A 17,500-nucleotide genomic window follows, 5' to 3' on the forward strand; every position below is an offset into this window, starting at 1 on the left:
AAAATTTCAAATTTTAACAAAGTTCGGAAAATTTTATTTTTCTTCCAGGCATAGCTAGATCGATGCAGCAGTTCATCCTGATTAAGAATATATATACTTTATAGGGTCGGAAATGATTCCTTCACTGCGTTTCAATCGTCTGACTGAAATTATATTTTGCAAAAAAGGTATAAAAACAGACAATTTCATGGAAAAATCAATGTTTTCCAAACATCATAATTCAGCCGAAATAGCATTAATTTTGACTCGGAACGCTTTTTTGTGCGAGTTTTTAAAGCGCTAACAAATCTGCATACTACGTTTTTTGATGCAATTAAAAGTTTTTGACTAAAATAAAAAAACCTTGCAAAAAGGTATAAAAACAGCCAATTTGGTCAAAATATCATAATTTAAAAATATTATAACTAAGCCAAAAAATCATTAATTTTAATTTGGAAAGCTGATCTATGCCAATTTTTACTAGAATAACAAATCTGCATACTCCGTTTTTCAGTTTTAAAAATTCAATTTTTTGTCTATTTTTAAAAAAAATCATGATGTAACCCCTTATGAAAATTTCAAATTTTAGCAAAATTCGGAAAATGTTATATTTCTTTTAGGCATGCCAAATAAGATTCTCCTGTTCATTCTGATTAAGAATATATATAATTTATAGGGTCGGAAATGATTCCTTCACTGCGTTTCAATCGTCTGACTGAAATTATATATTGCAAAAAAGGTATAAAAACAGACAATTTCATTGAAAAATCAATGTTTTCCAAACATCATAATAAAGCCGAAATAGCATTTATTTTGATTCGGAACGCTTTTTTGTGCGAGTTTTTAAAGCGCTAAAAAATCTGCATACTACGTTTGTTGATGCAATTAAAAGTTTTTGACTAAAATAAAAATTACCTTGCAAAAAGGTATAAAAACAGCAAATTTGGTCAAAAAATCATAGTTTAAAAATCTCATAACTAAGCCAAAAAATCATTCATTTTAATTTGGAAAGCTGATCTATGCCAATTTTTACTAGAATAACAAATCTGCATACTCCGTTTTTCAGTTTTAAAAATTCAATTTTTTGTCTATTTTTAAAAAAAATCATGATGTAACCCCTTATGAAAATTTCAAATTTTAGCAAAATTCGGAAAATGTTATATTTCTTTTAGGCATGCCAAATAAGATTCTCCTGTTCATTCTGATTAAGAATATATATAATTTATAGGGTCGGAAATGATTCCTTCACTGCGTTTCAATCGTCTGACTGAAATTATATATTGCAAAAAAGGTATAAAAACAGACAATTTCATTGAAAAATCAATGTTTTCCAAACATCATAATAAAGCCGAAATAGCATTTATTTTGATTCGGAACGCTTTTTTGTGCGAGTTTTTAAAGCGCTAAAAAATCTGCATACTACGTTTGTTGATGCAATTAAAAGTTTTTGACTAAAATAAAAATTACCTTGCAAAAAGGTATAAAAACAGCAAATTTGGTCAAAAAATCATAGTTTAAAAATCTCATAACTAAGCCAAAAAATCATTCATTTTAATTTGGAAAGCTGTTCTATGCTAATTTTTACTAGAATAACAAATCTGCATACTTAGTTTTTCAGTTTTAAAAATTCAATTTTTTGTCTATTTTTAAAAAAAATCATGATGTAACCCCTTATGAAAATTTCAAATTTTAGCAAAATTCGGAAAATGTTATATTTCTTTTAGGCATGCCAAATAAGATTCTCCTGTTCATTCTGATTAAGAATATATATAATTTATAGGGTCTGAAATGATTCCTTCACTGCGTTTCAATCGTCTGACTGAAATTATATTTTGCAAAAAAGGTATAAAAACAGACAATTTCATTGAAAAATCAATGTTTTCCAAACATCATAATAAATTCGAAATAGCATTAATTTTGATTCGGAACGCTTTTTTGTGCGAGTTTTTAAAGCGCTAACAACTCTGCATACCACGTTTGTTGATGCAATTAAAAGTTTTTGACTGAAATAAAAAAAACCTAGCAAAAAGGTATAAAAACAGCAAATTTGGTCAAAAAATCATAGTTTAAAAATCTCATAACTAAGCCAAAAAATCATTCATTTTAATTTGGAAAGCTGTTCTATGCTAATTTTTACTAGAATAACAAATCTGCATACTCAGTTTTTCAATTTTAAAAATTCAATTTTTTGTCTATTTTTGAAAAAAATCATGATGTAACCCCTTATGAAAATTTCAAATTTTAACAAAGTTCGGAAAATTTTATTTTTCTTCCAGGCATAGCTAGATCGATGCAGCAGTTCATCCTGATTAAGAATATATATACTTTATAGGGTCGGAAATGATTCCTTCACTGCGTTTCAATCGTCAGACTGAAATTATATTTTGCAAAAAAGGTATAAAAACAGACAATTTCATGGAAAAATCAATGTTTTCCAAACATCATAATTCAGCCGAAATAGCATTAATTTTGACTCGGAACGCTTTTTTGTGCGAGTTTTTAAAGCGCTAACAAATCTGCATACTACGTTTTTTGATGCAATTAAAAGTTTTTGACTAAAATAAAAAAACCTTGCAAAAAGGTATAAAAACAGCCAATTTGGTCAAAATATCATAATTTAAAAATATTATAACTAAGCCAAAAAATCATTAATTTTAATTTGGAAAGCTGATCTATGCCAATTTTTACTAGAATAACAAATCTGCATACTCCGTTTTTCAGTTTTAAAAATTCAATTTTTTGTCTATTTTTAAAAAAAATCATGATGTAACCCCTTATGAAAATTTCAAATTTTAGCAAAATTCGGAAAATGTTATATTTCTTTTAGGCATGCCAAATAAGATTCTCCTGTTCATTCTGATTAAGAATATATATAATTTATAGGGTCGGAAATGATTCCTTCACTGCGTTTCAATCGTCTGACTGAAATTATATATTGCAAAAAAGGTATAAAAACAGACAATTTCATTGAAAAATCAATGTTTTCCAAACATCATAATAAAGCCGAAATAGCATTTATTTTGATTCGGAACGCTTTTTTGTGCGAGTTTTTAAAGCGCTAAAAAATCTGCATACTACGTTTGTTGATGCAATTAAAAGTTTTTGACTAAAATAAAAATTACCTTGCAAAAAGGTATAAAAACAGCAAATTTGGTCAAAAAATCATAGTTTAAAAATCTCATAACTAAGCCAAAAAATCATTCATTTTAATTTGGAAAGCTGTTCTATGCTAATTTTTACTAGAATAACAAATCTGCATACTTAGTTTTTCAGTTTTAAAAATTCAATTTTTTGTCTATTTTTAAAAAAAATCATGATGTAACCCCTTATGAAAATTTCAAATTTTAGCAAAATTCGGAAAATGTTATATTTCTTTTAGGCATGCCAAATAAGATTCTCCTGTTCATTCTGATTAAGAATATATATAATTTATAGGGTCGGAAATGATTCCTTCACTGCGTTTCAATCGTCTGACTGAAATTATATTTTGCAAAAAAGGTATAAAAACAGACAATTTCATTGAAAAATCAATGTTTTCCAAACATCATAATAAATTCGAAATAGCATTAATTTTGATTCGGAACGCTTTTTTGTGCGAGTTTTTAAAGCGCTAACAACTCTGCATACCACGTTTGTTGATGCAATTAAAAGTTTTTGACTGAAATAAAAAAAACCTAGCAAAAAGGTATAAAAACAGCAAATTTGGTCAAAAAATCATAGTTTAAAAATCTCATAACTAAGCCAAAAAATCATTCATTTTAATTTGGAAAGCTGTTCTATGCTAATTTTTACTAGAATAACAAATCTGCATACTCAGTTTTTCAATTTTAAAAATTCAATTTTTTGTCTATTTTTGAAAAAAATCATGATGTAACCCCTTATGAAAATTTCAAATTTTAGCAAAATTCGGAAAATGTTATATTTCTTTTAGGCATGCCAAATAAGATTCTCCTGTTCATTCTGATTAAGAATATATATAATTTATAGGGTCGGAAATGATTCCTTCACTGCGTTTCAATCGTCTGACTGAAATTATATATTGCAAAAAAGGTATAAAAACAGACAATTTCATTGAAAAATCAATGTTTTCCAAACATCATAATAAAGCCGAAATAGCATTTATTTTGATTCGGAACGCTTTTTTGTGCGAGTTTTTAAAGCGCTAAAAAATCTGCATACTACGTTTGTTGATGCAATTAAAAGTTTTTGACTAAAATAAAAATTACCTTGCAAAAAGGTATAAAAACAGCAAATTTGGTCAAAAAATCATAGTTTAAAAATCTCATAACTAAGCCAAAAAATCATTCATTTTAATTTGGAAAGCTGTTCTATGCTAATTTTTACTAGAATAACAAATCTGCATACTTAGTTTTTCAGTTTTAAAAATTCAATTTTTTGTCGATTTTTGAAAAAAATCATGATGTAACCCCTTATGAAAATTTCAAATTTTAACAAAGTTCGGAAAATTTTATTTTTCTTCCAGGCATAGCTAGATCGATGCAGCAGTTCATCCTGATTAAGAATATATATACTTTATAGGGTCGGAAATGATTCCTTCACTGCGTTTCAATCGTCTGTCTGAAATTATATTTTGCAAAAAAGGTATAAAAACAGACAATTTTATTGAAAAATTAATCTTTTCCAAACATCATAATAAAGCCGAAATAGCATTAATTTTGATTCGGACCGCTTTTTTGTGCGAGTTTTTAAAGCGCTAACAAATCTGCATACTACGTTTGTTGATGCAATTAAAAGTTTTTGACTGAAATAAAAAAAACCTTGCAAAAAGGTATAAAAACAGCAAATTTGGTCAAAAAATCATAGTTTAAAAATCTCATAACTAAGCCAAAAAATCATTCATTTTAATTTGGAAAGCTGTTCTATGCTAATTTTTACTAGAATAACAAATCTGCATACATAGTTTTTCAGTTTTAAAAATTCAATTTTTTGTCGATTTTTGAAAAAAATCATGATGTAACCCCTTATGAAAATTTCAAATTTTAACAAAGTTCGGAAAATGTTATATTTCTTTTAGGCATGCCAAATAAGATTCTCCTGTTCATTCTGATTAAGAATATATATAATTTATAGGGTCGGAAATGATTCCTTCACTGCGTTTCAATCGTCTGACTGAAATTATATATTGCAAAAAAGGTATAAAAACAGACAATTTCATTGAAAAATCAATGTTTTCCAAACATCATAATAAAGCCGAAATAGCATTTATTTTGATTCGGAACGCTTTTTTGTGCGAGTTTTTAAAGCGCTAAAAAATCTGCATACTACGTTTGTTGATGCAATTAAAAGTTTTTGACTAAAATAAAAATTACCTTGCAAAAAGGTATAAAAACAGCAAATTTGGTCAAAAAATCATAGTTTAAAAATCTCATAACTAAGCCAAAAAATCATTCATTTTAATTTGGAAAGCTGTTCTATGCTAATTTTTACTAGAATAACAAATCTGCATACTTAGTTTTTCAGTTTTAAAAATTCAATTTTTTGTCTATTTTTGAAAAAAATCATGATGTAACCCCTTATGAAAATTTCAAATTTTAACAAAGTTCGGAAAATTTTATTTTTCTTCCAGGCATAGCTAGATCGATGCAGCAGTTCATCCTGATTAAGAATATATATACTTTATAGGGTCGGAAATGATTCCTTCACTGCGTTTCAATCGTCTGTCTGAAATTATATTTTGCAAAAAAGGTATAAAAACAGACAATTTTATTGAAAAATTAATCTTTTCCAAACATCATAATAAAGCCGAAATAGCATTAATTTTGATTCGGAACGCTTTTTTGTGCGAGTTTTTAAAGCGCTAACAAATCTGCATACTACGTTTGTTGATGCAATTAAAAGTTTTTGACTGAAATAAAAAAAACCTTGCAAAAAGGTATAAAAACAGCAAATTTGGTCAAAAAATCATAGTTTAAAAATCTCATAACTAAGCCAAAAAATCATTCATTTTAATTTGGAAAGCTGTTCTATGCTAATTTTTACTAGAATAACAAATCTGCATACTTAGTTTTTCAGTTTTAAAAATTCAATTTTTTGTCGATTTTTGAAAAAAATCATGATGTAACCCCTTATGAAAATTTCAAATTTTAACAAAGTTCGGAAAATTTTATTTTTCTTCCAGGCATAGCTAGATCGATGCAGCAGTTCATCCTGATTAAGAATATATATACTTTATAGGGTCGGAAATGATTCCTTCACTGCGTTTCAATCGTCTGACTGAAATTATATTTTGCAAAAAAGGTATAAAAACAGACAATTTCATTAAAAAATCAATGTTTTCCAAACATCATAATTCAGCCGAAATAGCATTTATTTTGATTCGGAACGCTTTTTTGTGCGAGTTTTTAAAGCGCTAACAAATCTGCATACTACGTTTTTTGATGCAATTAAAAGTTTTTGACTAAAATAAAAAAACCTTGCAAAAAGGTATAAAAACAGCCAATTTGGTCAAAATATCATAATTTAAAAATATTATAACTAAGCCAAAAAATCATTAATTTTAATTTGGAAAGCTGATCTATGCCAATTTTTACTAGAATAACAAATCTGCATACTCCGTTTTTCAGTTTTAAAAATTCAATTTTTTGTCTATTTTTAAAAAAAATCATGATGTAACCCCTTATGAAAATTTCAAATTTTAGCAAAATTCGGAAAATGTTATATTTCTTTTAGGCATGCCAAATAAGATTCTCCTGTTCATTCTGATTAAGAATATATATACTTTATAGGGTCGGAAATGATTCCTTCACTGCGTTTCAATCGTCTGACTGAAATTATATTTTGCAAAAAAGGTATAAAAACAGACAATTTCATTGAAAAATCAATGTTTTCCAAACATCATAATAAATTCGAAATAGCATTAATTTTGATTCGGAACGCTTTTTTGTGCGAGTTTTTAAAGCGCTAACAACTCTGCATACCACGTTTGTTGATGCAATTAAAAGTTTTTGACTGAAATAAAAAAAACCTAGCAAAAAGGTATAAAAACAGCAAATTTGGTCAAAAAATCATAGTTTAAAAATCTCATAACTAAGCCAAAAAATCATTCATTTTAATTTGGAAAGCTGTTCTATGCTAATTTTTACTAGAATAACAAATCTGCATACTCAGTTTTTCAATTTTAAAAATTCAATTTTTTGTCTATTTTTGAAAAAAATCATGATGTAACCCCTTATGAAAATTTCAAATTTTAGCAAAATTCGGAAAATGTTATATTTCTTTTAGGCATGCCAAATAAGATTCTCCTGTTCATTCTGATTAAGAATATATATAATTTATAGGGTCGGAAATGATTCCTTCACTGCGTTTCAATCGTCTGACTGAAATTATATATTGCAAAAAAGGTATAAAAACAGACAATTTCATTGAAAAATTAATCTTTTCCAAACATCATAATAAAGCCGAAATAGCATTAATTTTGATTCGGAACGCTTTTTTGTGCGAGTTTTTAAAGCGCTAACAAATCTGCATACTACGTTTGTTGATGCAATTAAAAGTTTTTGACTAAAATAAAAATTACCTTGCAAAAAGGTATAAAAACAGCAAATTTGGTCAAAAAATCATAGTTTAAAAATCTCATAACTAAGCCAAAAAATCATTCATTTTAATTTGGAAAGCTGTTCTATGCTAATTTTTACTAGAATAACAAATCTGCATACTTAGTTTTTCAGTTTTAAAAATTCAATTTTTTGTCTATTTTTGAAAAAAATCATGATGTAACCCCTTATGAAAATTTCAAATTTTAACAAAGTTCGGAAAATTTTATTTTTCTTCCAGGCATAGCTAGATCGATGCAGCAGTTCATCCTGATTAAGAATATATATACTTTATAGGGTCGGAAATGATTCCTTCACTGCGTTTCAATCGTCTGTCTGAAATTATATTTTGCAAAAAAGGTATAAAAACAGACAATTTTATTGAAAAATTAATCTTTTCCAAACATCATAATAAAGCCGAAATAGCATTAATTTTGATTCGGAACGCTTTTTTGTGCGAGTTTTTAAAGCGCTAACAAATCTGCATACTACGTTTGTTGATGCAATTAAAAGTTTTTGACTGAAATAAAAAAAACCTTGCAAAAAGGTATAAAAACAGCAAATTTGGTCAAAAAATCATAGTTTAAAAATCTCATAACTAAGCCAAAAAATCATTCATTTTAATTTGGAAAGCTGTTCTATGCTAATTTTTACTAGAATAACAAATCTGCATACTTAGTTTTTCAGTTTTAAAAATTCAATTTTTTGTCGATTTTTGAAAAAAATCATGATGTAACCCCTTATGAAAATTTCAAATTTTAACAAAGTTCGGAAAATTTTATTTTTCTTCCAGGCATAGCTAGATCGATGCAGCAGTTCATCCTGATTAAGAATATATATACTTTATAGGGTCGGAAATGATTCCTTCACTGCGTTTCAATCGTCTGACTGAAATTATATTTTGCAAAAAAGGTATAAAAACAGACAATTTCATTGAAAAATTAATCTTTTCCAAACATCATAATAAAGCCGAAATAGCATTAATTTTGACTCGGAACGCTTTTTTGTGCGAGTTTTTAAAGCGCTAACAAATCTGCATACTACGTTTTTTGATGCAATTAAAAGTTTTTGACTAAAATAAAAAAACCTTGCAAAAAGGTATAAAAACAGCCAATTTGGTCAAAATATCATAATTTAAAAATATTATAACTAAGCCAAAAAATCATTAATTTTAATTTGGAAAGCTGATCTATGCCAATTTTTACTAGAATAACAAATCTGCATACTCCGTTTTTCAGTTTTAAAAATTCAATTTTTTGTCTATTTTAAAAAAAAATCATGATGTAACCCCTTATGAAAATTTCAAATTTTAGCAAAATTCGGAAAATGTTATATTTCTTTTAGGCATGCCAAATAAGATTCTCCTGTTCATTCTGATTAAGAATATATATAATTTATAGGGTCGGAAATGATTCCTTCACTGCGTTTCAATCGTCTGACTGAAATTATATTTTGCAAAAAAGGTATAAAAACAGACAATTTCATTGAAAAATCAATATTTTCCAAACATCTTATTAAATCCGAAATAGCATTTATTTTGATTCGGAACGCTTTTTTGTGCGAGTTTTTAAAGCGCTAAAAAATCTGCATACTACGTTTGTTGATGCAATTAAAAGTTTTTGACTAAAATAAAAAAAACCTTGCAAAAAGGTATAAAAACAGCAAATTTGGTCGAAAAATCTAGTTTAAAAATCTCATAACTAAGCCAAAAAATCATTAATTTTAATTTGGAAAGCTGTTCTATGCTAATTTTTACTAGAATAACAAATCTGCATACTCAGATTTTCAATTTTAAAAATTCAATTTTTTGTCGATTTTTGAAAAAAATCATGATGTAACCCCTTATGAAAATTTCAAATTTTAACAAAATTCGGAAAATTTTATTTTTCTTCCAGGCATAGATAGATCGATGCAGCAGTTCATCCTGATTAAGAATATACATACTTTATAGGGTCGGAAATGATTCCTTCACTGCGTTTCAATCGTCTGACTGAAATTATATTTTGCAAAAACGGTATAAAAACAGACAATTTCATTGAAAAATCAATGTTTTCCAAACATCATAATTCAGCCGAAATAGCATTAATTTTGACTCGGAACGCTTTTTTGTGCGAGTTTTTAAAGCGCTAACAAATCTGCATACTACGTTTTTTGATGCAATTAAAAGTTTTTGACTAAAATAAAAAAACCTTGCAAAAAGGTATAAAAACAGCAAATTTGGTCAAAATATCATAATTTAAAAATATTATAACTAAGCCAAAAAATCATTAATGTTAATTTGGAAAGCTGATCTATGCCAATTTTTACTAGAATAACAAATCTGCATACTCCGTTTTTCAGTTTTAAAAATTCAATTTTTTGTCTATTTTTAAAAAAAATCATGATGTAACCCCTTATGAAAATTTCAAATTTTAGCAAAATTCGGAAAATGTTATATTTCTTTTAGGCATGCCAAATAAGATTCTCCTGTTCATTCTGATTAAGAATATATATAATTTATAGAGTCGGAAATGATTCCTTCACTGCGTTTCAATCGTCTGACTGAAATGATATATTGCAAAAAAGGTATAAAAACAGACAATTTCATTGAAAAATCAATGTTTTCCAAACATCATAATAAAGCCGAAATAGCATTTATTTTGATTCGGAACGCTTTTTTGTGCGAGTTTTTAAAGCGCTAAAAAATCTGCATACTACGTTTGTTGATGCAATTAAAAGTTTTTGACTAAAATAAAAATTACCTTGCAAAAAGGTATAAAAACAGCAAATTTGGTCAAAAAATCATAGTTTAAAAATCTCATAACTAAGCCAAAAAATCATTCATTTTAATTTGGAAAGCTGTTCTATGCTAATTTTTACTAGAATAACAAATCTGCATACTTAGTTTTTCAGTTTTAAAAATTCAATTTTTTGTCTATTTTTGAAAAAAATCATGATGTAACCCCTTATGAAAATTTCAAATTTTAACAAAGTTCGGAAAATTTTATTTTTCTTCCAGGCATAGCTAGATCGATGCAGCAGTTCATCCTGATTAAGAATATATATACTTTATAGGGTCGGAAATGATTCCTTCACTGCGTTTCAATCGTCTGTCTGAAATTATATTTTGCAAAAAAGGTATAAAAACAGACAATTTTATTGAAAAATTAATCTTTTCCAAACATCATAATAAAGCCGAAATAGCATTAATTTTGATTCGGAACGCTTTTTTGTGCGAGTTTTTAAAGCGCTAACAACTCTGCATACCACGTTTGTTGATGCAATTAAAAGTTTTTGACTGAAATAAAAAAAACCTAGCAAAAAGGTATAAAAACAGCAAATTTGGTCAAAAAATCATAGTTTAAAAATCTCATAACTAAGCCAAAAAATCATTAATTATAATTTGGAAAGCTGTTCTATGCTAATTTTTACTAGAATAACAAATCTGCATACTCAGTTTTTCAATTTTAAAAATTCAATTTTTTGTCGATTTTTGAAAAAAATCATGATGTAACCCCTTATGAAAATTTCAAATTTTAACAAAGTTCGGAAAATTTTATTTTTCTTCCAGGCATAGCTAGATCGATGCAGCAGTTCATCCTGATTAAGAATATATATACTTTATAGGGTCGGAAATGATTCCTTCACTGCGTTTCAATCGTCTGACTGAAATTATATTTTGCAAAAAAGGTATAAAAACAGACAATTTCATTGAAAAATCAATGTTTTCCAAACATCATAATTCAGCCGAAATAGCATTAATTTTGACTCGGAACGCTTTTTTGTGCGAGTTTTTAAAGCGCTAACAAATCTGCATACTACGTTTTTTGATGCAATTAAAAGTTTTTGACTAAAATAAAAAAACCTTGCAAAAAGGTATAAAAACAGCAAATTTGGTCAAAATATCATAATTTAAAAATATTATAACTAAGCCAAAAAATCATTCATTTTAATTTGGAAAGCTGTTCTATGCTAATTTTCACTAGAATAACAAATCTGCATACTTAGTTTTTCAGTTTTAAAAATTCAATTTTTTGTCTATTTTTAAAAAAAATCATGATGTAACCCCTTATGAAAATTTCAAATTTTAGCAAAATTCGGAAAATGTTATATTTCTTTTCGGCATGCCAAATAAGATTCTCCTGTTCATTCTGATTAAGAATATATATAATTTATAGGGTCGGAAATGATTCCTTCACTGCGTTTCAATCGTCTGACTGAAATTATATTTTGCAAAAAAGGTATAAAAACAGACAATTTCATTGAAAAATCAATATTTTCCAAACATCTTAATAAAGCCGAAATAGCATTTATTTTGATTCGGAACGCTTTTTTGTGCGAGTTTTTAAAGCGCTAACAACTCTGCATACCACGTTTGTTGATGCAATTACAAGTTTTTGACTGAAATAAAAAAAACCTTGCAAAAAGGTATAAAAACAGCAAATTTGGTCGAAAAATCTAGTTTAAAAATCTCATAACTAAGCCAAAAAATCATTAATTTTAATTTGGAAAGCTGTTCTATGCTAATTTTTACTAGAATAACAAATCTGCATACTCAGATTTTCAATTTTAAAAATTCAATTTTTTGTCGATTTTTGAAAAAAATCATGATGTAACCCCTTATGAAAATTTCAAATTTTAACAAAATTCGGAAAATTTTATTTTTCTTCCAGGCATAGATAGATCGATGCAGCAGTTCATCCTGATTAAGAATATACATACGTTATAGGGTCGGAAATGATTCCTTCACTGCGTTTCAATCGTCTGACTGAAATTATATTTTGCAAAAACGGTATAAAAACAGACAATTTCATTGAAAAATCAATGTTTTCCAAACATCATAATTCAGCCGAAATAGCATTAATTTTGACTCGGAACGCTTTTTTGTGCGAGTTTTTAAAGCGCTAACAAATCTGCATACTACGTTTTTTGATGCAATTAAAAGTTTTTGACTAAAATAAAAAAACCTTGCAAAAAGGTATAAAAACAGCCAATTTGGTCAAAATATCATAATTTAAAAATATTATAACTAAGCCAAAAAATCATTAATGTTAATTTGGAAAGCTGATCTATGCCAATTTTTACTAGAATAACAAATCTGCATACTCCGTTTTTCAGTTTTAAAAATTCAATTTTTTGTCTATTTTTAAAAAAAATCATGATGTAACCCCTTATGAAAATTTCAAATTTTAGCAAAATTCGGAAAATGTTATATTTCTTTTAGGCATGCCAAATAAGATTCTCCTGTTCATTCTGATTAAGAATATATATAATTTATAGAGTCGGAAATGATTCCTTCACTGCGTTTCAATCGTCTGACTGAAATTATATATTGCAAAAAAGGTATAAAAACAGACAATTTCATTGAAAAATCAATGTTTTCCAAACATCATAATAAAACCGAAATAGCATTAATTTTTATTCGGAACGCTTTTTTGTGCGAGTTTTTAAAGCGCTAACAACTCTGCATACCACGTTTGTTGATGCAATTAAAAGTTTTTGACTGAAATAAAAAAAACCTAGCAAAAAGGTATAAAAACAGCAAATTTGGTCAAAAAATCATAGTTTAAAAATCTCATAACTAAGCCAAAAAATCATTAATTATAATTTGGAAAGCTGTTCTATGCTAATTTTTACTAGAATAACAAATCTGCATACTCAGTTTTTCAATTTTAAAAATTCAATTTTTTGTCGATTTTTGAAAAAAATCATGATGTAACCCCTTATGAAAATTTCAAATTTTAACAAAGTTCGGAAAATTTTATTTTTCTTCCAGGCATAGCTAGATCGATGCAGCAGTTCATCCTGATTAAGAATATATATACTTTATAGGGTCGGAAATGATTCCTTCACTGCGTTTCAATCGTCTGACTGAAATTATATTTTGCAAAAAAGGTATAAAAACAGACAATTTCATTGAAAAATCAATGTTTTCCAAACATCATAATTCAGCCGAAATAGCATTAATTTTGACTCGGAACGCTTTTTTGTGCGAGTTTTTAAAGCGCTAACAAATCTGCATACTACGTTTTTTGATGCAATTAAAAGTTTTTGACTAAAATAAAAAAACCTTGCAAAAAGGTATAAAAACAGCAAATTTGGTCAAAATATCATAATTTAAAAATATTATAACTAAGCCAAAAAATCATTCATTTTAATTTGGAAAGCTGTTCTATGCTAATTTTCAATAGAATAACAAATCTGCATACTTAGTTTTTCAGTTTTAAAAATTCAATTTTTTGTCTATTTTTAAAAAAAATCATGATGTAACCCCTTATGAAAATTTCAAATTTTAGCAAAATTCGGAAAATGTTATATTTCTTTTAGGCATGCCAAATAAGATTCTCCTGTTCATTCTGATTAAGAATATATATAATTTATAGGGTCGGAAATGATTCCTTCACTGCGTTTCAATCGTCTGACTGAAATTATATTTTGCAAAAAAGGTATAAAAACAGACAATTTCATTGAAAAATCAATATTTTCCAAACATCTTAATAAAGCCGAAATAGCATTTATTTTGATTCGGAACGCTTTTTTGTGCGAGTTTTTAAAGCGCTAAAAAATCTGCATACTACGTTTGTTGATGCTGATCTATGCCAATTTTTACTAGAATAACAAATCTGCATACTCCGTTTTTCAGTTTTAAAAATTCAATTTTTTGTCTATTTTTAAAAAAAATCATGATGTAACCCCTTATGAAAATTTCAAATTTTAGCAAAATTCGGAAAATGTTATATTTCTTTTAGGCATGCCAAATAAGATTCTCCTGTTCATTCTGATTAAGAATATATATAATTTATAGAGTCGGAAATGATTCCTTCACTGCGTTTCAATCGTCTGACTGAAATTATATATTGCAAAAAAGGTATAAAAACAGACAATTTCATTGAAAAATCAATGTTTTCCAAACATCATAATAAAACCGAAATAGCATTAATTTTGATTCGGAACGCTTTTTTGTGCGAGTTTTTAAAGCGCTAACAACTCTGCATACCACGTTTGTTGATGCAATTAAAAGTTTTTGACTGAAATAAAAAAAACCTAGCAAAAAGGTATAAAAACAGCAAATTTGGTCAAAAAATCATAGTTTAAAAATCTCATAACTAAGCCAAAAAATCATTAATTATAATTTGGAAAGCTGTTCTATGCTAATTTTTACTAGAATAACAAATCTGCATACTCAGTTTTTCAATTTTAAAAATTCAATTTTTTGTCGATTTTTGAAAAAAATCATGATGTAACCCCTTATGAAAATTTCAAATTTTAACAAAGTTCGGAAAATTTTATTTTTCTTCCAGGCATAGCTAGATCGATGCAGCAGTTCATCCTGATTAAGAATATATATACTTTATAGGGTCGGAAATGATTCCTTCACTGCGTTTCAATCGTCTGACTGAAATTATATTTTGCAAAAAAGGTATAAAAACAGACAATTTCATTGAAAAATCAATGTTTTCCAAACATCATAATTCAGCCGAAATAGCATTAATTTTGACTCGGAACGCTTTTTTGTGCGAGTTTTTAAAGCGCTAACAAATCTGCATACTACGTTTTTTGATGCAATTAAAAGTTTTTGACTAAAATAAAAAAACCTTGCAAAAAGGTATAAAAACAGCAAATTTGGTCAAAATATCATAATTTAAAAATATTATAACTAAGCCAAAAAATCATTCATTTTAATTTGGAAAGCTGTTCTATGCTAATTTTCACTAGAATAACAAATCTGCATACTTAGTTTTTCAGTTTTAAAAATTCAATTTTTTGTCTATTTTTAAAAAAAATCATGATGTAACCCCTTATGAAAATTTCAAATTTTAGCAAAATTCGGAAAATGTTATATTTCTTTTAGGCATGCCAAATAAGATTCTCCTGTTCATTCTGATTAAGAATATATATAATTTATAGGGTCGGAAATGATTCCTTCACTGCGTTTCAATCGTCTGACTGAAATTATATTTTGCAAAAAAGGTATAAAAACAGACAATTTCATTGAAAAATCAATATTTTCCAAACATCTTAATAAAGCCGAAATAGCATTTATTTTGATTCGGAACGCTTTTTTGTGCGAGTTTTTAAAGCGCTAAAAAATCTGCATACTACGTTTGTTGATGCTGATCTATGCCAATTTTTACTAGAATAACAAATCTGCATACTCCGTTTTTCAGTTTTAAAAATTCAATTTTTTGTCTATTTTTAAAAAAAATCATGATGTAACCCCTTATGAAAATTTCAAATTTTAGCAAAATTCGGAAAATGTTATATTTCTTTTAGGCATGCCAAATAAGATTCTCCTGTTCATTCTGATTAAGAATATATATAATTTATAGAGTCGGAAATGATTCCTTCACTGCGTTTCAATCGTCTGACTGAAATTATATATTGCAAAAAAGGTATAAAAACAGACAATTTCATTGAAAAATCAATGTTTTCCAAACATCATAATAAAACCGAAATAGCATTAATTTTGATTCGGAACGCTTTTTTGTGCGAGTTTTTAAAGCGCTAACAACTCTGCATACCACGTTTGTTGATGCAATTAAAAGTTTTTGACTGAAATAAAAAAAACCTAGCAAAAAGGTATAAAAACAGCAAATTTGGTCAAAAAATCATAGTTTAAAAATCTCATAACTAAGCCAAAAAATCATTAATTATAATTTGGAAAGCTGTTCTATGCTAATTTTTACTAGAATAACAAATCTGCATACTCAGTTTTTCAATTTTAAAAATTCAATTTTTTGTCGATTTTTGAAAAAAATCATGATGTAACCCCTTATGAAAATTTCAAATTTTAACAAAGTTCGGAAAATTTTATTTTTCTTCCAGGCATAGCTAGATCGATGCAGCAGTTCATCCTGATTAAGAATATATATACTTTATAGGGTCGGAAATGATTCCTTCACTGCGTTTCAATCGTCTGACTGAAATTATATTTTGCAAAAAAGGTATAAAAACAGACAATTTCATTGAAAAATCAATGTTTTCCAAACATCATAATTCAGCCGAAATAGCATTAATTTTGACTCGGAACGCTTTTTTGTGCGAGTTTTTAAAGCGCTAACAAATCTGCATACTACGTTTTTTGATGCAATTAAAAGTTTTTGACTAAAATAAAAAAACCTTGCAAAAAGGTATAAAAACAGCAAATTTGGTCAAAATATCATAATTTAAAAATATTATAACTAAGCCAAAAAATCATTCATTTTAATTTGGAAAGCTGTTCTATGCTAATTTTCACTAGAATAACAAATCTGCATACTTAGTTTTTCAGTTTTAAAAATTCAATTTTTTGTCTATTTTTAAAAAAAATCATGATGTAACCCCTTATGAAAATTTCAAATTTTAGCAAAATTCGGAAAATGTTATATTTCTTTTAGGCATGCCAAATAAGATTCTCCTGTTCATTCTGATTAAGAATATATATAATTTATAGGGTCGGAAATGATTCCTTCACTGCGTTTCAATCGTCTGACTGAAATTATATTTTGCAAAAAAGGTATAAAAACAGACAATTTCATTGAAAAATCAATGTTTTCCAAACATCATAATAAAACCGAAATAGCATTAATTTTGATTCGGAACGCTTTTTTGTGCGAGTTTTTAAAGCGCTAACAACTCTGCATACCACGTTTGTTGATGCAATTAAAAGTTTTTGACTGAAATAAAAAAAACCTAGCAAAAAGGTATAAAAACAGCAAATTTGGTCAAAAAATCATAGTTTAAAAATCTCATAACTAAGCCAAACAGCAAATTTGGTCAAAAAATCATAGTTTAAAAATCTCATAACTAAGCCAAAAAATCATTAATTTTAATTTGGAAAGCTGTTCTATGCTAATTTTTACTAGAATAACAAATCTGCATACTCAGTTTTTCAATTTTAAAAATTCAATTTTTTGTCTATTTTTGAAAAAAATCATGATGTAACCCCTTATGAAAATTTCAAATTTTAGCAAAATTCGGAAAATGTTATATTTCTTTTAGGCATGCCA

Source organism: Drosophila serrata, unplaced genomic scaffold, assembly GCF_035046125.1.
Source record: "Drosophila serrata isolate PLE 108 unplaced genomic scaffold, ASM3504612v1 contig_273, whole genome shotgun sequence".
Lineage (NCBI taxonomy): Eukaryota > Metazoa > Arthropoda > Insecta > Diptera > Drosophilidae > Drosophila > Drosophila serrata.